General features: G+C 40.2%; 1 long non-coding RNA gene across 20 annotated transcripts in view; it reads right to left on the reverse strand.

The window, feature by feature from the left end:
* Positions 1-22734, reverse strand: part of LOC110599248 (uncharacterized) — an 82486-nt gene that overhangs the window by 27626 nt on the left and 32126 nt on the right. For 14 of the 20 annotated variants that reach the window (XR_013429073.1, XR_013429080.1, XR_013429079.1 and 11 more), the window contains 3 exons: positions 16981-17072; positions 7334-7401; positions 3965-4095 (listed from right to left, as the gene is read on the reverse strand). This is a non-coding gene — a long non-coding RNA (uncharacterized LOC110599248). Of the gene's footprint in view, positions 1-2028; positions 2143-3964; positions 4096-7333; positions 7402-8712; positions 8759-16980; positions 17073-17380; positions 17537-22734 lie in introns of those variants that run through there. The other 6 variants (XR_013429077.1, XR_013429065.1, XR_013429064.1 and 3 more) reach the window with 6 other exon arrangements.

Consider the following 22734-nt stretch of genomic DNA (forward strand, 5'->3'; position numbering starts at 1 on the left):
GTGATGGTCTAATTTTGGGGGCCAACTGAGGTGAAGCAAAGAACCTCACCCCCGCCACCGGCACCAAGGCCAAATTTGAGGGCCAACAGAGGGGAGGCAAAGAATCTCACCCCCCCCCCACTAGTGCATAGGCCTATCCACAGGTATGGCTATATACTGGACCGGTAGTCAGTGATGGGTATGATTCAATTACAGTGGTATCAACCTAAGACAGGAGGCTGATGCCTAGAGGTCAGTTTTCCGATGACGGGTAAGAACCATATGTTGAAATGGACATACCTAACAGGCACGGTCCCTAGCCACATTGCTTGTTGCTTAATTAAACAGAAGGGGGCAGATGCTAAGAGCCACAGCCAAATAATATGATGCATGGCACTTTTGGTTGAAAGGTGACGCCAGCTAGCCATTGAGATGATATGATTATGTTAAGATCTGCATTTATATGGATATTGGACTCCTGCTGTTCACCTCGGCCTGCTACAGGACTCCTGGAGAGTTCCCATTGATTGGGGAAGTACAGTAGGAGGGAATTCCGGGGGAGGAACTTGTTCTGGGGTTCCGGGAGAACACGGCCACTTGTGTGGACCGGTTTCTTCCCGGAGGTGTACAGGGTATTGGCGGCATTTTCAAAAATAAAGTTTGTTCCTGCTTGAGTGGCTCGTGATTTTGTGCCCAGCCAGACTGCGGCATGATGGGAAATCCAAGATCAAAAGACCCATGATTTCGCTGTCTGGTGAGGGCTTATTTCCTGGTTCATAGTTAGCTATCTTCTCACCGTAGAGACCTCAGGGATGAGGGATGGCTATTGTGCTTCTTGTATAAAGACATTAACCCCGTTCATTAGGACTGTATCCCGTTGCCCCAATCATGTCTTTAAGGCCCCCAATCCAAATACCATCATATTGAAGGTTAAAATATCAATTTATTAAATTGGGGGGGGGGGGACAAATAGTCTGCAGTATGGAAAAAGCAAGAAATATTGAAATATTCGCTTGAACAACTAAAAGTATTTCTGTATCTGTATCTCCTTCTACCTGTCAATCTACAGTCTGGAATTCTTGCCCTACCACTTTTGGTATCACGGGATCAAAACCAAATTTATTTAATTTTTCTGGCCTCAGTTTACTCACCTCTAAAATGAAAGTAATCATGATCAGGTCTTAGCAGTACTTTTGGTAAATGTTTATACTGATATAACTTCAGATTTAGAGAAAAGTTGCTAGATAAGTATAAAGAATTCTTACTTTTTTTCAGATTCCTTCTTTTCCCACTTGCTTCATCATTCTATTCTTAACCCCCTCTACCTTTTTCTTTTCTGACTTATTTGAGATTAACATGCATCCATCATGCCCCAGAAGATTATCATGATAATTAAAGGAATTGATACATGTGAAATACTCAAAATACTGCCTGGCATACACAGTAAAGCCTTAAAAAACATTAACTATTGTGCTTGATTTTCAAAGGTCTTTCCAGATATTAAAAAGTGACGTCAAACACTAGTCATTAGGAACTACCCAACATAGACTCTCCAACATGCTGGAGGGTCTACTCCTTTGGCTCTGTCCTGCTCAAAGATTTATGCCAAACTCATTTATTTTCAAATGTGTTGGATTTGACCAATGTAAAAATGTTTTCTATGTGTAGCTAGCTTCTAACACTGGTACTGAGCGTATCTGCTCTAAATTACTCCGTTATTAAATTTAAGAACTTTGTTTTTTTGTTTTTTTACAAAATTGCTGTACTACTGTTAACATAGTATTAAACTGATGAGTAGTGATGAGGAGACCAAACCCTCACCCACTCTTTCAGTTCTTTGGGGAAAACAGAGGAACACTGATTTCCAGGAAATTCAAATATGACCCTTTGAACAAACTCCCCTAAGCATCTCAAATGCCTCCTATTTCTGTTACCCAATATGTCTGTGCTTCTGACTCAGAAAGAAATGCTGATTTGCATAATGCCTCCTCTAACCCTGGTGCTGGTTTAGGTTTAAGCTGAACCAGAACTTTCCTTTCTCATATTTACCCTGAGTTCCTTTGCTTCCTGATTTCCTGCTTCATCCAGATCCTGCTGAGCTGAATTGAATTAAGGGTGGAAAAAAACACTGATTCAGCTTCATCTTCCTGTATCCAGATTCAGCTGCAGGAAAGAACAGAAAGACTGTTAATTCCACATTCATTTTATAAATCATGCCACGTGAGTCAGTTACCAGAAAGGAATCAAATCACAGAGGCATGTGGTATCCAGAAAGGCTCACTCTTTTCTACAGCCAGAATCTAGAAGATTGGGTGACCTTCCCAGGTAACTCACTGCCCTTTGCAGAGCATTAGAACAAGGTCCCCATGCCTTCGAGGCCCTTGTGCTCATTACTACCATGTGACCAAACAAATCCTATCATTGCCCCAGCAGGATCCATCTGTCTTATGACTTTGTGGCAGACAATGTCTGGGGGAGGAAATGGAGGCAAAGTACATACTTCTTTTATCCTAAGATGAATTCCTTATGTACATCTAGAGCCAACGTAGCCACATATCACTCCCTCCTAGGTAGACTGAATGCTCTGTTCCCTAGAAAACCTATCATTTACACCATGCAATTTGGAACTTGGTTAAAACATTTTTGCACAATGTGTGCATCTTGTTCCTTGGGCTAAGCTGTCAAGGTCTAGAGAGCCAGGGCCATGTCTGAGACCTCTTGTTCCCTTCAGAGCAGTCTCAGAATATGCTGGGTAGTAAGTAGGTGTGAAGTTTGTCCCTATAGGTGCCCAAATTAGAAAAAAATGTTTAAAAAACAGGGAAGTCATGTACCCGCTCTGTCCAACAATTGGCTCCCTTCCCTCTGGCTAGTGGCAGAAATGCTGGCAAAGTGTTAACAGGGTCTGAAAGGGCAATGCATGAGGTTGGGAGGCAAAGCCAAAACTGGAACGGAGACCCTAGGAATTTAAGGTATACCAGATTTGTGGATTGTCTGCTGAGAAAAGCTGAGGTCTGAGAAGATCAGACCCTTTGCATATCCATATATTAACAGAACCTTTAGGTCTATTTTCTGCCTTATTTATATCTCACAAGTTCATCTCCCAAGTCCAAGTCTTCTTTGGACTCTAAAGCTATTGATCTCTTGAAGTAGACCGAGGCTAAGAAAGAGGCCATGAGTGCTACAACCCACAAGGCCAAAGGGGTAGGGTTTCCAAAGCCCTTTGGAGAATACATCTATTCATCATGGAGTCCAGATGCTGGATATGGAATCACAGGACTTGTTTGACCAGCTGGATTTCAGTCTCCTTTTCCTCTCATCCCTTCTTTCTATGGCGTTATTCCTTCTTTTTGGAATGTGAATGTTTACTCTATGCCATTGTATACTGTATACATTTATTTGGTTCTGATTTTTACAGTGGCTTGCAGCCAAGAGTTTGCCTTGAGTCTCAGATGAGACTTTGGACTTGGACTTTTGGGCATGCTGGAACTCTGGAACTGTTAAAATTGTGGGGACTCTTGGAGATGGACTCACGCATTTTTCATTGTGAGATAGACTTGAGCTTTCAGAGGCAAGGAGCAGAAAGTCGTGATTGGATTATGAGAGACGTGATTTAATCAGTCCATCCTAGGTTGAATGGACTGATTGATAGAGTGGTCACTGTAAGCAAGTGGGGCATGACTGGAGAAGTTGGGCCACTGGGGGCATGCCCTGGAAGCGTTTATCTTCTCTGCAGCCACTTTTTCTTTTCTCTCTCTCTTCCCTGGCCACCATGATTAGAGCAGCACTCCTCTATCTCATCTTCTGCCATGTTGTTCTATCTAACCTTGAATTTAAGTAATTGGAGTCAGCCAACAATAGATTAAATCTCTGAAACCATGAGTCAAAATAAACTCTCCTCCCCTAAGTTGTTCTTGTCAGATATTTTGTTCGAAACAACCCCAAACTGACTAACCCAATAGCCTAATTGTCTCTAGGATCTACTTACCTCTGACTCTGAACTTCAGGCCCTTTGCATATCCAAATATTGCAGAACTTTTACGTCTTCTGTTTTCTGCCTTATTTATATCCCACAAGTTCATCTCCAAAGTTCATCTTCTTTAGACTCTAAAGTGGTCTCTTGAGGTAGAGCAAGGAAACTTTATTGATTAGTTATAGACTTCTAACATAGATATACAAACATAATACACCTTACATGTCCCACTCTGGTAAAGGAGGTATAGATACATGGCAGGATGTTCAAAGCCTTGGTATCCTTATTTTACCTGGGTGCAGTCAGCTACTCAGCTGCTATCACATATGGCCACAGCAGCTGGGGCTGAGCAGGATGCTGACCATAATTGCTACTCTGAATATAAAATCAATATCCACTGGCATTGCCTTTCCCAAAGACAGCTTTTACAATTAAGCTGCAAACTTTCAAGAGTTTCTACTTTCTTAACAGTAGTCATGGTCCTGTCAGAAGAATAAGATTTAAGTAGGAGCTGTCTGTGTTCACACTACCTTCCTATTGCCAGACCACTATTGATGCTTCCCCATACTTGTAACAAAAATAAGACCTGTTAAAATATAACTTTCAGTAAGGTAGAATCTTGTTGCTTAGCCAAATATAAAATGAACACCTATCAAATATTATGTAACTCAGTAATTAATGAAATAAACACAAAGACATTAGCATGGTTGAAAAGAACATGGGGGTGTAAAACACTGATTGATGTCTTACAGGACAATATACCTTTTGGGGATAACTCTTCCATTAGACAGGAATTTTGTGTCTCTCTTTTGGAAAAGATCCACAAGTTAATCTTTGTTCCAACAGAGTTTTAAAATAGACAATCCACAGGAAGTTGAACCTAGGACTTTACTGAAAAAATACTCAAGATCTCTCACTGGGCTATTTTGAAGTTTCTCGTAACTTTCTGACGGTCCTGCTGCTGGAACTTAGAACTGACTCATGGAGTCTTGTGGGAGTGAAGTCTTTATTATCTGGTGTTTAAAGTTAGACACCATCACCCTAAGTACACGTATGAAGACACAAATGGTGAGAAAATACTTTGTGTACAATAAGTGACTTGAAAAATTGTGCTCTATATGTGTTATATGAAATAAATTGCATTCTGCCATCATGTATAACAAATTAGAAGAAATTTAAAAAATGAACAGAACTGTTTATCAATTAACAAGTACCCACCACCATTCTCTAAAAGTGGATAAATGGCCATTATCCTTCCTCCATACAGCCCTTAGATGTTCCAAGGTCAAATTTTCTTCACTTTAAATGCACCCCAGTATGACTTAATGAGAAGAGGATGCAAACAAATTTGATGTGCAAGTGGACCAGGAAAATGTCAGGAACTCCTGCCCAACAAGCGTACAGCATGGAAACACTCCATGAAGCCTTCAACTACTTGCCACTATCACGTTTTGAAACAGACAAAGCAATCTTAAGAATGCTGGAATTATTTTAGAACCAAGCAGGAATATCTATCATAAAATAAAGAAGGAATTCAATGTTTAAAGAGATATGGACCATTCAAGTCATTTCTATCACCCCCGCCTTTAATCCCAGCTCTCCACCAGAGCACTTCAAAGCCTAAAAGAACAAGCAAACACCAAACAACAGAAAAATCAAATTCCTAAAATTCTATCACTCATGATAGGCAAAACTAAGAACACAGAATAGTTGGGATTTCTTACAGAAATCAGTGTACACTGTATAAGAATGAACATTTTAAATTATAATAAAATTTTATAATTCTTAGATTTTGGTTTTATAACTTTATCTATTCTCATATAAAATTGTTCACATCCATAAAGTCAACTAGTTATATCTATTACTGTTAGCTTTGTTTTCTGTATAGTCCTTCATTAGAAATGCAACTCCCAATTATAATATTTTTCAACCAATGTTTTGGTGGGACTGTTTGTGATTTAGGGTAGAATTTTGAGAAATCTATTATTTTCAGTGTAGGCTCAGTTATATGGTGGACAAATAACCCCAGAATTTCCCTAGTTTAAAACAAGAAAGTTGTGTTGGCTTCATGCAACATGATCACCTTGGGTTGGTAGGGGCCTTGCTCCCTTAGTCCTCATTTAGCACAGGCCAATGGAGTAGCCACTAATAAAGGCCTTGCTAGGTGTCACAGAAGAAAGAAAGAAAGTGTGGCACATCACACATGCATACATAAAGTGCTCACCCAAGAGTGCCTTCTGCCACTTTCTCTTATATTTCATTTTGGTCAAAGCAAGCCACATGACCATGCCTAATCTCAAAGAGGCAGGAAGTGCAATCTGAAGGGGAGAGTGGATATTTGTGACTAACCCTAGTGGCTACCAAAATTTGTTTGGAAAGTGGAGACTCCTGGTTTTTGTTATTAATGATTTTGTTTAGTAGTAGGAATTGAAGCCACTTAATCACTGAGCCACATTTTTATTTCTTATTTTGAGACAGGGTCCCTCTAATTTGCTTAGGACCCTAAATTTGCTGAGGCTGGCTTTGAACTTGCAATCCTCCTGCCTTGGTCTCCCCAGCAGCTGGGACTATAGGCATGGGTCACCACATTTGGCAAGGCTCCTGTTTTTACACAAGTTTTATTCTTTTAGCTATAGTGATCTAGTTATTTATTAGCAACATGTCTATGGCATTAGAATAGGGATATATTTTGATCCATCAATTTAAATTTCAAGGCATCTGAAACATTAACCAAATACAGATTTGTGTGTGTGCCCTTACTTTAGGCAAGATGCCATAGAAATTAATAAGACTAAGTCCCACAAGCAGATCCTAAGTTGGGTAATTTGATTTTGAGCCAGAAGACACAGTTTTCTTTTGGAAAGAGCTGAGATTTGGTATTGGCCATAGTTCCTTTTTACATAAGTCCTGAATCTGTCAACCTCCACAGCACAGAGGGTTCATTTGTCACACCTGGCATTCATCTGAGGCTTGAACTAACACTGGTGTTGTGAGGAAACTTTATTTTAGCAAATTTTGGTTAGCAGGTGATTTTGTGGTTTCAACTTTATTTCTGTGTTATTAATTTTTAACACCCAGCTTAAAGTTGCTGAATCCAGGCTTCAAAACATAAAATTCCCAAACCTGGCGGGGTTAGGTACAGGTAGAACAAAAAGGGCCATTGCCAAAAATTCTCAGGAGGTCAGAGGCCAGGTTCAGGGCCTTAGTGTCCGCTCAACAAGAGTTCACCAAGACGAGAATAGTTCACAGTCCACTTTGGCTCCTCCAACGAAAAGGTATTCAAAGAAACTCATAAGAGCACTTGCTGTTAAGTGATACTAAAAGCAAAATTAAGCAGGTCATATAATTCTAAGATGTGGGTAGCACAGAATGCAAAACCTTTACCTGTTAACCAGATTCAATGATTTCATTGGGGTTTCTGAATCCTTCAGCTAGGAACCAGTGTTAGGATCCTGCAAGAAACAAACAGTACATGCACCTTGGATTTTAAAGGAGATTTTTAGTGGTAGGATTGTTCACAGAGGGATGATCAGGATTAAGGAAACCTCAACAGACGTTGGGGAACCCAATGACTAGCAACAGCAGGAAGCCATTACCACCACTAGACCTGAAGAGGCAGGACCTGGAAATTCTATCACCAGAGCTTGGTGAGAGCAGCAGGCTTAGAAGGCGGGAAGCCCAACAGGAACTGTGACCCTGGAGGAACATGGCCAAGGCAGAGGGGGGTGGCAGCAAGTAGCCACATGACCTTTGTCTCACTGGTCAAACTCAACATCAAACCAGAGGGCAAATGACTCTGGACAAAAGAGACCATCAAGGCTGGTCTCTTGAGGTACAGATCAGAGAAGGGCAGAGAATGTATTTGGCTGGCTTATCTCCTTGCCTAATTAAAAGATGCTGTGTGTAACCGTGTGCAAATGTTTTATGCTTTTTTTCCTTGATTTGGCAGACTAGTTAAGCTCAATTCTCCTTACTTTCACTGTTGAATATGAGACAGCTCCTAGAAGCCAATTTATAAATTAAAATGTAAATAAGCAAATGCTTCTCTGTTTGTTATCTGAGGATATCACAAGCTTGTTGTAGACTCAGGATCTCATCACATATACAAGAAGGAAGAGGTCTTAACTTATTTTCATTTCTAAACAGATTATTTTTCAGAGAAACTTTAGGTTCATAGCAAAATTGAACAGAAGGCACAGAGACTTCTCACATCCCATTGGTTCCACATCCCACAGGTATAGCCCCCACTATCCAAACCCTGTACCTGAGTGATAACATTTTTTAGAACTAATGAAACTACATTGACACATCATTATCACCCAGAGTCCATGATTTCCGTTAGGGTTCACTCTTGGTACTGTATGTTCTGTGGGTTTTGATGAGTATATAGTGATATGTCTCCTCCACTGTATTATACAAAGCAGTTTCACTGCCCTAAACTCAGTTCTGTGTTCTGCCTATTCATCCAGATTTTAAGTTTTAGACATTGTGGTAAAAAGTCTCAAGAGATTGTATTCAGAATTTCAAAATATATGGTTATGTTCCTGATACACAAACAAAACAAAAATAATATACAGTAAATTTGGGGGAAAAGTAATGATATAGTTAAGTGTATTGTTATAGACAACAAAACTAATTTACCAAATTTTAAGTATTTAAAATATATCTATAACTATTTGTAACCAGCATGTCAAACAAACACAATTAGTGACAAATCAAAACTCAATTTCATTTTAAATATGTGCTTAGTTAAGGGTACTCACCCTTAGTCCCCAAGAAAAATGCTGACTTTCCTGGTCACTTTAAGACCTAAAACACAGTCTCAATTAATAAACAGAAATAGCCCCAGCCAAAATGTTACTTATTATCTAAGATCAAGTTAGAAAACAATCTTCCCTTCCTCCTCCAGAACATGCTTCAAGTTAGATTACTGTGGGGGTGGGCTGTGGTTACCATATACTCTCTTCCTCTGTGTTTTTTCTCCTTTGGTAACTGGAGTCTCAGCCCCTGTGACTGGTACAGAATGAAACAAGAACAATAAGGAGAGCCAAGAGAAGTTTCTTCCTCATTCACAGTTTTGCTCTCTGAGCCCAGTATAGGTCATATCCATCATTTCTCCCATGGACACTCCTAAAGGCTCACTGGAGGCTCCTCTGCAGGACCTCCTTGACATAAGTGATGGTTTCTGTCTCTCTGGCTGCTGTTCCCTGCTCTGCCCTGGTTTTCTCACTGTTGGAGCACAAACTCTTACTATTGCTTCTTCAATCCCCCAAGCTATACTTTTGTGTAGGAATTTACGCTTGCTACCTATGGCTGTGTAACAAGGCACCGTAAGTCTTCATGGCTTAAAATAGCATACATTCATTATCTTAGAGTTCCTGCGGTCAAGAATCCAAGCTTGGCTGAGTTGAGTCTTGTGCTTCAGGGTCTCTCACAAGGTTGGTGCTACAGTCATCTCCATGACTAGCTGAGCAGGAGCTGCTTCCTAATTCACTCACACAGCTGTTGTCAAGAGTCAGCTCCCCATGGACTGTTGCACAGAGAGCCTTAGCAGCACTCTGGCTTTTGCCTGAAGGTCAGCCTCAGCTTCCTGTAAAGTAGGAGCTTGTTTCATACAGCAGACAAGCTGAGAAGGCAATAGAGAGCCTAGCGACATAGAAGTCCCAGTATTATGTAACCTAATCATGAAAGAGACATCCTATCACTTTTTTCTTATTCCACTCATTAAAAATAAGTCACTATAGGTCTAGCTCCTCTCATGGAGAGGAAATTATATAAGGGCACGGATATCAGGAGGCAGGAACTACTGAAGGCCATTTTTTTCAAAATTGTCTAACACAGTCATAAAGTTTGAGCTCATCGCTCCCTGCCCAACCCATCTATGGTCCGCAGGAAACACCCTGGCACGCTCTTCCTGATAGATAATGGAATAGAGTGTCCCCCTCTTCCCAGCTGCCTCTAGACTCCTTAGCTTTCCTGGGCATAAGTCAGGTACCAGTCCCTGACCCTTCCAACTGCAGTTCCCCTCAAGCCTATGCACCAAATGGCCTTCTGAAGCTTCCCCTCTAGAAAGACCTGATATTAGAAGACAGGTCCTCCACAAGCCCTCTTCCCTGAGAGGAGGAAGGGTGGGAACTCACAAAGAGCAATAAGTCTCTCCCAAGAAGATCCAATGACAACACTCCCTCCTGTCTTTTTCTCCTCCTCCTCCTCCTCCTCCTCCTCCTCCTCCTCCTCCTCCTCCTCCTCCTCCTCCTCCTCCTCCTCCTCCTCCTCCTCCTCCTCCTCTTCTTCTTCTTCTTCTTCTTCTTCTTCTTCTTCTTCTTCTCTCTCTCTCTCTCTCCCTCTCTCTCTCTCTCTACCATTTTATAGTCTCAAAGTGATTTAGGGTACTCAAAAGTTTCAAAATTGTGGCACTGCTTCTTGAACATGGCTTTTATAGAGTCTGCATGTGACAATTTGCTTCGAACCCATTGTAGTGTCAATATCTATCATTCTGTGTCTCTACACATTTACAATCATCCTCCTTTGATGATTAAAAGTGCCCTCACTTTTTTTCTCACTAATTTTATACTATTTACACTTTGATCATCCAATTCCATGTTCTCTGGGGGAAAAAAAAATGCATAGGTACCCACTTCACTAATACCAAACCATTTTTCTCAATAAAATCATAGCTGTATGTTCTCTCTGATAAGTGGATGTTGATCCATAATGGGGAGCTGGGAAATGGGAAAATGGAGGAACTTCAATTGGACAAAGGGGAGTGAGGGGAGGGAGGGGGCATGGGGGCAGAAAAGATGGTGGAATGAGATGGACATCCTTACCCTAGGTACATGTATGACTGCACATGTGATGTGATGCTACATCGTGTACAACCATAGAAATGTAAAGGTGTGCTGCATTTGGGTACAATGAACCAAAATGCATTGTGCTGCCATATATACCTAATTAAAATAAATAAATTAATTTTTAAAAATCATAGTTGTAAACTGATCACAGATAATCCATTTAAAATGCACAGATGTGTCCTTTCTGTTTACTAGATTAGTCACATTTTAAGCTTGATTCTGAGATGAGCACATCATCTTCTTTTCTTTTTCGGATTGTTTCCACTAAACAGATTTTATAACAATCTCCTTCAGAAAAACAAAGGGATAGTGTGGAGTGGCATACAACCCATATGTTGTATTTGTCTGAGCTCATTTATCAGAATGATAAATGCCTGTAGTATATCCCTTTAAACACTTAATAAAACTATTTGGATTTCTAACTACACTGGTTTGTTTCTAGAATGCTATTTCCACTAACTTAAAATGCCACGTTAGCAGCAGACTTGGATGTTTAAATTTGAAGTTCTAAGAGTCGGATTCTTGTTGTCTGCAATTGTAGAAAGATAGTCCCGTGAGACTGTTATCTTGGTTTATAAAGTAGCAATATTTCATTTATCATTCCCAAGTACTTTATCATCAGTTTCACTGGGTTTGGCCAGAGGCAAGAAAGTTAGAATTCCTTTTATTTTATTTTTTTCTGTGAATAAGAAATAGACATAGAGATGAACTGTTCAGTGCCCAGTTACATGTCAACGAGTGTATGAGTGAAATCGCCAAGGAAGTAAATAGACCGAGGAGACCATCAAGCCCAGAACTTACAACCTATTAATAAAGAACTGGGATGAAATACCAAACAGAGATTCTGAAGGAGAGTCTAAGAAAGCACCATGAAAAGCCCAAGAGACAATATCCCCACAGACTCAGTGAGAGGAAGCACAGCAGAAAGGAGAGCTGCTTCCTTGGGTAGGGGCGTACTCAAAATAAGGGTTATCTGAAACTATCAAGGATTGGGAGAAGTTCTTCTTCTCTGTAGGGTCCCTGCTGACCCAGGAAGATATTCGAGTTTTCTCCAGGAGCTCAGCAAAACTGACACCTGATTGACGTCTCCCACTCCTAACAGGGACCAAAAGGCCTGAGCATGAATCCTCCAATTCCTACTTCAAATAGCTTGAGGCCAGGGCTACTGTCCTTCCACTGCGTGTGTCTGCTACCTGGAGCAGAGTGAACTTTCAAAAACTACTTGTTGAATAAATCATTTAATAAATGCACAATGAGGTAGAGAATTAGCCAAACAGAAAAGATCAAAGAGAAAAATAAGTGAGAGGAGAGAGGTTTCAGGCAGTGCCCGCAGGAAGCAGAAGGCCATGGGTCCTCGGTTTCTACCCAGGACAGGTGGCAGCCTGACATCTTTGGCTCAAACTTTTCTGCTTTAGCAACCTCAAAACTTCACTTTCTCCCCTGCTCCCACAATCCACACTTCTGAACATTGGTCTTCCTTTGGCATATGTTGGTTTTCTTGGCTTTTAATCTGACCTACTTTCCCTTCTGTTCCCCTGACCTCTTTTTTCTCTGATCAACCCTCAAATATCCTCCCCCCGCAACTTAATGTTTGAATCCCCCCATCCAGTTCCACAGTTAGACAACTGCAGCAGACTCTAGATTGAACGTGGATGATAAATTGTGTTAGATGCGTCAGATAGTGTCTCGGCAAAAATGCAAGTATACGATGTGAAGAATGCAGTTGAATTTTTAAACATTTATTATTATTATTATTATTATTATTATTAGAATGTAAAAGGTCTGAGGGATGAGGAGGAGCGGGGAGAGGGAAAGGAAAAGGAAAAGGATGAAAAAAGAAAGATGGGGAAGAGAAAGAAAAGGAAAAGGAGAAGAAGATTCATCTTGTAATAAATACAATGCTTCTCCCAAGCAATAACTTGCAGAAAAGTGACAAATTATTTTCATTTTCTTTTTTTAACATTCTTAAGTTTTATGTGGACATAATATCTTTATTTTACATTTATGTGGTGCTGAGGATCGAACCCAGTGCCTCGTGCATGCTAGGCGAGCGCTCTACCACTGAGCCACAACCCAAGCCCCACAAATTATTTCATTTTTCTATGTCTCAGTGATCTGAAGTTCCTAAAACTCTTTCCTCTACCAACAGGACACTCTACCCCTGATTTATCTGCTGATTCTGTCTTCGTAGATTCCTATCCCTATCCACAGCGGTTATGCTGGTTGGTCCCCCACCTTCCTCTTCTATGTGCTTTTCTTGTGTTTTCATCAATCCTTGGTTTCAGCCATCCATAGAACCATGTTGACAATGTCCATGTCTTCAGCCTAGGGCTCTGTTCTGTGATTCATGTCACCTTTTAAGCATCTTAACTTGCATGTGTTCCAAGCACTTGGAACTGAATACACCTATTACTGAATTCATCATCGACACCAACCCAATCCAGATTGTACAATGCATAATTGAAATGGGTTCCACTAGTCACCTTGCTGGTCATATCAGAGTCTGAGCTCACACCTCCCCTTCCCATATGCACACACTTAATCAATTCCTGTTAATTTCACTGCCTAAATTTATCTTGAATTCTTACAATTATTGCCTCTTCTCCTCCCCCCAAGCTCCTGCCATACTGCCTACTTATTACGAACATATCTCCTCTTGACCCCTCCAATCCGTTCTCCTAATGGCAGCTGTGATCTTTCTAAAAACACAGCCTTGATTATGCTCATTTCTTACTTAAAGCCATTCCAGTTGTCTCCCCATTGTACATAGCGTAATGTCAGATTTCTTTAATGCAATCTAAAAGGACCTTGTCACCTGGCCCTTTCTTAGTAGTAGCCCTTTAGGCTCTAACAGTTGCTTCCAGTTGCCCAAATGCACCATATTTCTTTCATATTTCAGACCTTGCAAAGTTTCCCCTGGGCCTAAAACAAAGAGGTGTTGAAAAAACTATCTTAGATGAACAAATGATTGAGTATGAAAGACATCTATAGTTGCTAGTGTTCCTGGTTTAAAACAAATACACAAACCAAAAACTAAATAAATAAAACTCTACAATTTATCTTTTGCTTTTGCCCAGGGGAAAAATACATATATCATAAACAAAGGTAAACAGTGTCTTTATAAGTAATGGCTTTGTGATTTCTGCAGCAAGAGACTTTATCTTAATTCTTTTAGTGTAATTTAATTTTGCCTCTTTTATTATTAAACTGCATTTATTATACAGAGGGCTTTACGGTCCTCTAAATGTATGCTTGCTATTCTCTCTGCAAATTGTATTTTCCAAATATCTGTTCTTCCTAGAACTATTTTTCTATTAGAAGCTAGTTATTGTTTTTCCAGGAATGGCAGTGTAAAGCTCAATTGTTTGTAGTAAAGCAACTCTACAGATTTTGAGTTTATACTTTCCTAGATTCCTGTTCCATTATAATACATCATTCTGATTTTCACCAAACCTCAGGACTTTCACCTCTTATCCAATAAATGGATGTGCCCACATGGTTTAAATCAGCAAAATTCTGATGGTGTCCAATGCCAGTTTCCAGACTGCTTGGTAAACTGCTGAGAGCCTGCAGAAGCTCAGCATGATTTTATCACAAGATCTGGTTTTCCCTGTTCAAAAATTAACTACCTGTCTTTGACATATACACAAATGGTCAAGACAGAAGCAATCTTTTCTTTTGTTTAGCTTTAATTGTATAACTCATAGGAAAGATGGTTACGGTTATATCAAACCACTTCATATGAAACTAGCCCCAGCTGATTTAAGCAGAACAAGAGTTTTTTTAAAAAGGATATTGGCCCATTTGTTGATTGGGTTATTTGTTATCTTATTGTCTAATTTTTTGAGTTCTTTGTATACTCTGGATATTAGGGCTCTATCTGAAATGTGAGGAGTGAAAATTTGTTCCCATGGTGTAGGCTCCCTATTTACCTCTCTTATTGTTTCTCTTGCTGAGAAAAAACTTTTTAGTTTAAGTAAGTCCCATTTGTTGATTCTTGTTATTAACCCCACAATATGTAGATTGGAGCCAACTTTTTCTTCTATCAGACTCAGAGTCTCTGAATTGATATCAAGCTCCTTGATCCATTTTGAGTTAACTTTTGTGCATGGCGAGAGGAGGGGATTCAGTTTCATTTTGTTGCATATGGATTTCCAGGTTTCCCAGCACCATTTGTTGAAGATGCTATCCTTCCTCCATTGCATGCTTTTAGCCCCTTTATCAAATATAAGATAGTTGTAACTTTGTGAATTAGTCTCTGTGTCCTCTATTCTGTACCATTGGTCCACCCCCCTGTTTTGGTACCAGTACCATGCTGTTTTTGTTACTATTGCTCTGTAATATAGTTTGAAATCTGGTATTGCTATACCGCCTGATGAGGACATACAATCAATCAACAAGTACATGAAAAAATGCTCACCATCTCCAGAAGTCAGAGAAATGCAAATCAAAACCACCCTAAGATACCATCTCACTCCAGTAAGATTGGCAGCCATTCTGAAGTCAAACAACAACAAGTGCTGGTGAGGATGTGGGGAAAAGGGTACTCTTGTACATTGCTGGTGGGACTGCAAATTGGTGTGGCCAATTTGGAAAGCAGTATGGAGATTCCTGGGAAAGCTGGGAATGGAACCACCATTTGACCCAGCTATTGCCCTTCTTGGACTATTCCCTGAAGACCTTAAAAGAGCGTACTACAGGAATACTGCCACATCGATGTTCATAGCAGCACAATTCACAATAGCTAGACTGTGGAACCAACCCAGATGCCCTTCAATAGATGAATGGATTAAAAAATGTGGCATATATACACCATCGAGTATTACGCAGCACTAAAAAATGACAAAATCATGGAATTTGCAGGGAAATGGATAGCACTAGAGCAGATTATGCTAAGTGAAGCTAGCCAATCCCTAAAAAACAAATGCCAAATGTCTTCTTTGATATAATGAGAGCAACTAAGAACAGAGCAGGGAGGAAGAGCAGGAGGAAAAGATTAACATTAAACAGAGACATGAGGTGGGAGGGAAAGGGAGAGAAAAGGGAAATTGCATGGAAATGGAAGGAGACCCTCATTGTTATACAAAATTAAAAATAAGAGGTTGTGAGGGGAATGGGAAAATAAACAAGGAGAGAAATGAATTACAGTAGATGGGGTAGAGAGAGAAGATGGGAGGGGAGGGGAGGGGGGATAGTAGAGGATAGGAAAGGTAGCAGAATACAACAGTTACTAATAGGGCATTATGTAAAAATGTGGATGTGTAACCAATGTGATTCTGCAATCTGTATTTGGGGTAAAAATGGGAGTTCATAACCTACTTGAATCTAATGTATGAAATATGATATGTCAAGAGCTTTGTAATGTTTTGAACAACCAATAAAATAGAATAAAAAAAGGATATTGGGTAGCCTAAGAATCATTAGGAAGGCTGTAGAACCAAGTAAATTCATGCATTTCCCCAGGAGTGCAATATCTCTTTTGATTTTCGATTTTCCTACAGGTTTTTCATTGGCCCTTCCCACCATGGTAGCTCTTACCCATAGGTCAGGGAATTCTGCCAGATACTGACTATATTTATTCCAATTAGACCTAAAGAACTGGACCCTGCCCTGCTCACCTCTCCTGGGTCTACTAAGAGGACAGCTTGGTTTAAAATTTTATTTATTCCATGACCAAATAAATCCTTGGCCCTTGATTAGGGGTCTACAGTGTCATTTCAGTTCCCCAAGAAATTGATGCTGCAGGGATGCCTAGCGCAGGGAGACTCTTGGAAACTTGGAGATTCTTATATCCTCATCAAAACCCAGAAGCCCCAAAACGCAGTCTTTTACCTGTATCACCAGCCTCCAGAGAGCAACTATCAAGGAGACTAAGAAGAAATAGAGAACCAGGAGAAAACTTAGAACATGGTGACTTTTCACTGCTATTGGCCTCAACCAGGCCACCATAGCTACCCTTGATCCTCCCATTACAGTGCATGGCAAAGGTATGAGCCTGTCCTGGACACTTGGTAAAGGGGGTGTCTTGCAGGACCATAGCTGGAGAGTGGTAAAACAGGCTGCCAGGATAGCTCCTCTGCCACATTCCTATCTCCCTACGTCTTTGAGTTCCCCTCCGTCGACACTAAATGTAAAAGTGCCTGTCATCTAAAATATAATTAGTTTGGGTCATCAACATACCTGGGTAGGTAGAAAACCAAATTTACTCCTGAAGTCCTGGTGCCTGCAGACATTCCCAGTCCCCGTGTCTGTTCCAGTCATCATTCACTGTCCTGCAGACGAAAGAAGATGGGGAGATTATTAAAAGGCTACTGGGGGGGGGAATCACAGAGTTTCCAGGGTAGCTGGAGAGGCAGGCAGGATGCGCCCCGACAGAGGATCCTGGTTCTCAGATCAGGTCACACAATGATGCTTCCTCACTACCCCACCCCAGGGGCTTGCCCCATCCTCTCTTCTTAGCCATGGCCACCCTGAGAAGTCCATCCCGTGACAGCTAGAGCCACCCTAGAGGATTCCCTGGAGATGGTGCCTCCTGGGGCACCCATTCCCAATTGACAGAGCAGGACAGTGTGTCACATACCTGCACTCTCCAGTTTCAAAGGAGGCTAGGGAACCAAGTGTCAGCCACGGTGAGGACACTAACCTGAGGTTGAGCAGGCTCAGTAATGACAAATGCCTACTACAGAGCATTTCAAGATTAATTCTTAGTCAAAATATTTTGAAATGGGCACACCCCACAGTGACTGTGATTTGGTCACAGTGTTTTTCCATGGCTCACTGATGAGACGCAAATCGATGCTTCAGTGACGTCATAATCCATGCAATCGAGCACGGAAGACATGGGTCATAGCATTATTTTATGCACCACTAAAGAAATGCTGCCAAACTGGGTATAATAGGGCACACCTATCAACTCAGTGACTCAGGAGGCTGAAGCAGGAGAATCACCAATTCCAGGCCAAACTGGGAAACACAGTGAGATCTTATCTCAAAATAAAAAATAGAAAGGGCTGGAGGTGCTCAATGTTAAAGCACCCTGAGTTCCATCTCCAGTCACTCACACACACACACACACACACACACACACACACACACACACACGCTGCCAAGTGACCTATGACTTGTTAAAGGATAGTTTTCAAAAGTGTAAAGAACAAAATTGTCACGTAAGTTTTAAATAAGCACATGTTAAAGATTTTATTCAACTTGTTAATTATTGTGGGAACAAGTACGAGGTTAAAACCAGCCAAAAGAACATTATGTGCATAGGGGCAATTAAATGGATTGCTGGGTTAGATTTAAATAAACAAAACAAAATACTGGCTAATGTTAGGCAAGGCTAGAGACATAATCATTGGATTTATTCATTCTACTGGACAGAAATTATTTGCATTTCTACTGGATATAGATGTTCAAACTAAACTCTGTCCTTGTCGAGTTGTAAAATAGCTGAATAAATAGAAAATCAAACCCTGCACTGCACTGAAAGAACATCTAATCATCTCTTCTGCCTGCTTCCAGAGTTTGGGATAATGTATTTGACAGTCTTGATGCTTTCATAGCATTCTCGGACTTATTTAGAATAGAACATTTTCATGTATCAGTCTTGTACATACAAAAAGAAACATAGTAAACTAATTATAGAAGTCTATGGGTTCACATTCAAAGTAAATTCTTATCACTTATTTTCCAACTCACCGTCATCAAAGTTAATATTTTTCTATGCATTATTGTTCCTCATTTCATCAAGAGTGTTGGCATGCAGCATTTCTTCAGAGCATTCCTCTTTTTTCTCTGGAATTTTCTTCTAAGAAGCTAACATCTACCCATATTTTTTTAAATGTTTTTGTAGTTGTAGATGGGCAAATGCCTTTATTTTGTTTATTTCTATGTGGTGCCAAGGATCAAACCCAGTGCCTCATGCATACTAAGCAAGCGCTCTATCACTGAGCCCCAGCCCCAGTCCCAGCCCCTATTCCATAAATTTTTGATGCTGAAATATTCTTGATTTTTTCAGGTGTCCTAAACAATTACAAGGCAAAAATGAATAATCATATTCCTTCCTTAAATGGTCTTTAAATATTTTTTCCCTCTGTAGAGAGCTTGTTTGGATGTGCAGGCAATGACAACCTTTCCATCTCTGCTTCTTACTGGCAGAAAGTGTAGGGAACCATCAATCATTTAGACACATTTCAATGCTGGACCTGCTAGAGGTGTAAAACGTGTGGCTTAGACTTGATGGAATAATAGATAGTTCTAGTTAGACAGACCTAGCTATATGTATATGTTGTATTTTGACTTTCTATCATGGGCCTGGATTTTTCTTTTTTAAACCTGTTCAGATATCAAAACTGAGGACTGAGGTTGGGATTGTGGCTCAGTGGTAGAGCACTAGCCTATCATGTGCAGGGCCCTGGGTTTGATCCTCAGAAACACATAAAAATAAATAAATAAGATAAAGGTATTATGTCCAACTACTACTAAAAAATAGATATTTTTTTAAGTGAGGACTGGATTAGGCAGAGATTGCTAAATCATCCCTTATTTCATTTTAATAACAGAACATTCCCCCTTGAAAATTTTAGCAGGACAGTGGCTACCCAGTTAAACATACATTTCCCAGTATCCCTTACCTAAAGAGGTGGCCATGTGACAAATTTTCATCAGAATATAAGCAGGAGTGATATGGGCAAGTGTCATACCTCCTTTTTCAAGAAAGCTTTTGCCCTTCATTCTTTTCTTGTCCTTTTCTATGAGCCAGAATAAGAACATGATGCCAAGAAATCAGGTTTGATCATGTGTGTGTGTGTATGTGTGTGTGTGTGTGTGTGTGTGTGTGTGTGTGTGTGTGTGTAGCTGTTACAGTTATTATATGAAAATGCATTACTACAAATCAATAAGAAATAAAATAGGCAAAGGGAGTTCATGGAGAAAGAATGCAAATGGCCAAAAGAGATATGAAAAAACTCCCAGTCTCACTGGTAATGAAAATGATAATGCCACATCATTTCACTATCAAATGGACAAACTTTGAAAGATGAATAGTATGATGTTGTCTAGGCCACAGCATTTGGCCCTGTGTGTGCTGGGAATGGGCTGCGGGGACGGAGGGACTTCCTCCACTCACAGGGTGATGCCAAGGAGCCTGCAGGCCAGAGAACACCCAACCAGTTGCTTCTTGGTGCAGAAGCTTCTATCATTACACCAGGGTTTAGTACAAACACGATCCTTTATGTGCAACTTACACTCTGATTCAGTCTGGGTGGGGCTGGTCTAGGGGTTTAAGAAAATAAGACATGTTTGGTCTGGCCCTTCCTGAGGGACAATTTAGAAGAATCTCACATTAAAAAGTACCATGACCTATGTATCAAGAGTTTCACTCTGAAGAAATGTGCAGATTTGAGAAAAAAATATTTTATATGTACATGTACACACACAAAAATGTATGTTCACTATAGCATAGTTTTAATTGTGAAACATTAGATAGAACATAAATATCAATAGTAAAGCAATAATTAATTAGTCCCTAGCACCACAAAGTAACTGTATTTTATAAATATCAAGGAATAATGAAAGAAAGAGGGAAAGGAAGAAAGTGAGGAAGAAAGATGTGAATGAATGTATGCTTATGATGTACTATTACAAAAATGTAAATAAGAACATGTGGATCGTGATTCCATTTACCTCAAGACACACATACATATCTACCCACATGTGGTATGTGCATGATTTGTGTCTGTGTGTGTCAATGTATAGGCTTAGATCTAGAAAGAGACTCTAAAATTCTGAACATGGTTCTGTTAAACTTCTAACCAAATAGCTCTGTAAGCTACATACATTGTTCACCACCTAAAAAAAAAAAAAAAAAAAAACACGTAACACTAATAGATAAACATTTTAATTCACTAAAAAGATATAGCTATGCTCAAAAACAGGATAAACTTTTCTGTGATCTAAAAAAAAAAAAAAAAGATTAAAGTACAGGCAAGTGAGAAACTCAGGCTTACTGGGCTTTCCAACAGGAAGTCACAGAAGCAGCCAGGAATTCAAGTCAGGCAGGGTAATGGGCCATGGAAGGGAAGGGAGCCAGGGTTACTGTGTGAAATGGGGTGAGAAGGGGTCCTCTGGTGATGAAAAGAGATCAAGGTAGAGCTGCGACCCCCGCTAGGAAATCATCTGGCCCCAGCTGCTGTCCAGGGGGAGAGGAGGAAGCATGGACAGTTAGACCACATGAACTGAGCTGAGATGTCCACTGGTTCACAAATGTCATCTCCAGGAACACTCAAGTCCCCAATGGGAAACATGCTTGACCATTCCAGACCAAAGTGAGTCATGTAGAGACTACTATACCTCTCCAAGAAACAAGACACACACACACACACACACACACACACACACACACAAACTCCCACTCAAGATGAATTTGCATACTGAAGTAGAGAAAGCAGTGTAGCCATATATGTGACTTTGAAAACCAATAGTTTTGTTTTTAGTTATATACCCTAGAGAAAATCTTACATACATGCACAGGAGATACAGGCAAATATCTTCATTGTGCTTTTGCTTACAATAATAATAATTGCAATTAAATATCCATCATTAAGGTATAGTTAAGCAAAATATGGAATATTAATAAAATAGATTACTAAATAGAAGTTAAAACAAATGAAGAGTTTTATTAACAAAGATCTCAAAAGCATAGTGTTGAGTAAAAAGTAATTTACAGAACAATATACATGGTAAATAATTTATAGAAATAAATGATATAAATTTCTTGTTGGTTCATGATACATAGTCGAAAAAATATGAAGAATACAGACCAATGTCATGATAGCAATTGCCTTTGGGAAAAGGCATATGATGGGCTGGGGTTGAAGCTCAGTGGTAGAGCACTTGCCTAGCATGTGTGAAACACTGGTTTCGATTCTCAGCACCACATATACCTAAATAAAACAAACGTTCACTGACAACTAAGAAAAAAAAAACTTTTAAAAAGGCATATGATGATGTTTTCCAGGATCCTTCAGCTTATTCAAAGGTAAGTACAGAAGCCCAGGCCATCACCTAGCCTTTGGAAGTCACAAAGGCTACAGAATCCTTTAAAGTTTAGGTTGATACATCCCTAGTTTGACCACTGGAAGTCCTTTGAATTTACCTTTCCCTTTCCTGGGCGAAAGTGGAGTCTGCCTACCCCCAATATATTTGATTAGCTCTCCAGGGCCCAGAGTGCCTCCACGAAGACTTAATTCCACCAAAGTCTTGCTTGTCTATAATATCTAAAATGTGCAAGTTGTGGCACTACCAGACACCCTTCTGTGAACTGGCCAAAGTCAATTCCATCACAACTGTGGTTCTTTTTGGTAAATTACAGAAGCAATCAAAGAAATCTGCAGTGGACAGTATTAGCTACCATCAATTTCACTATTAAGTTATAATGGAATCAAGGCTCAGACACAGAGACATATTGGACAAACACCTATCAGCATAGAAGTCATGAAGGATACAAACAACCTACTATGTAAATCCAACAAATCACAGTCATCCTTTAGGTTCTCCATCTCTGTGTGATATGTTCCCGGCAGGCAAGTGCTCACATAACTAAGCAGAGTTCTGTTCCCTCTATTCAGAATCAGGCTATCAGAAATCCTCCTAAACAACTGGTTCTCAACTGGGGTGATTTTTCCCCCTAGGGGGCACTTAGAAACATCTGAAGACATTTGTCATTGTCACCAGGAGGGCAGTATATTACTGGTGTCTAGAGGGTGGAGGCCCGGGATAGTGTTAAACAACCTACAATGCATAGGACAGCCCTCTGCAATAAAGAATTATCCAGCCCAAAACGTCAATAATGCTGAGGCTGAGAAACACTGTCCCTAACCAACTGGCTAGACACAGAAGCAGCTAGGGACAAGTCTCTGGCACCATCTCAAGGGA

Source organism: Ictidomys tridecemlineatus, chromosome 12, assembly GCF_052094955.1.
Source record: "Ictidomys tridecemlineatus isolate mIctTri1 chromosome 12, mIctTri1.hap1, whole genome shotgun sequence".
Lineage (NCBI taxonomy): Eukaryota > Metazoa > Chordata > Mammalia > Rodentia > Sciuridae > Ictidomys > Ictidomys tridecemlineatus.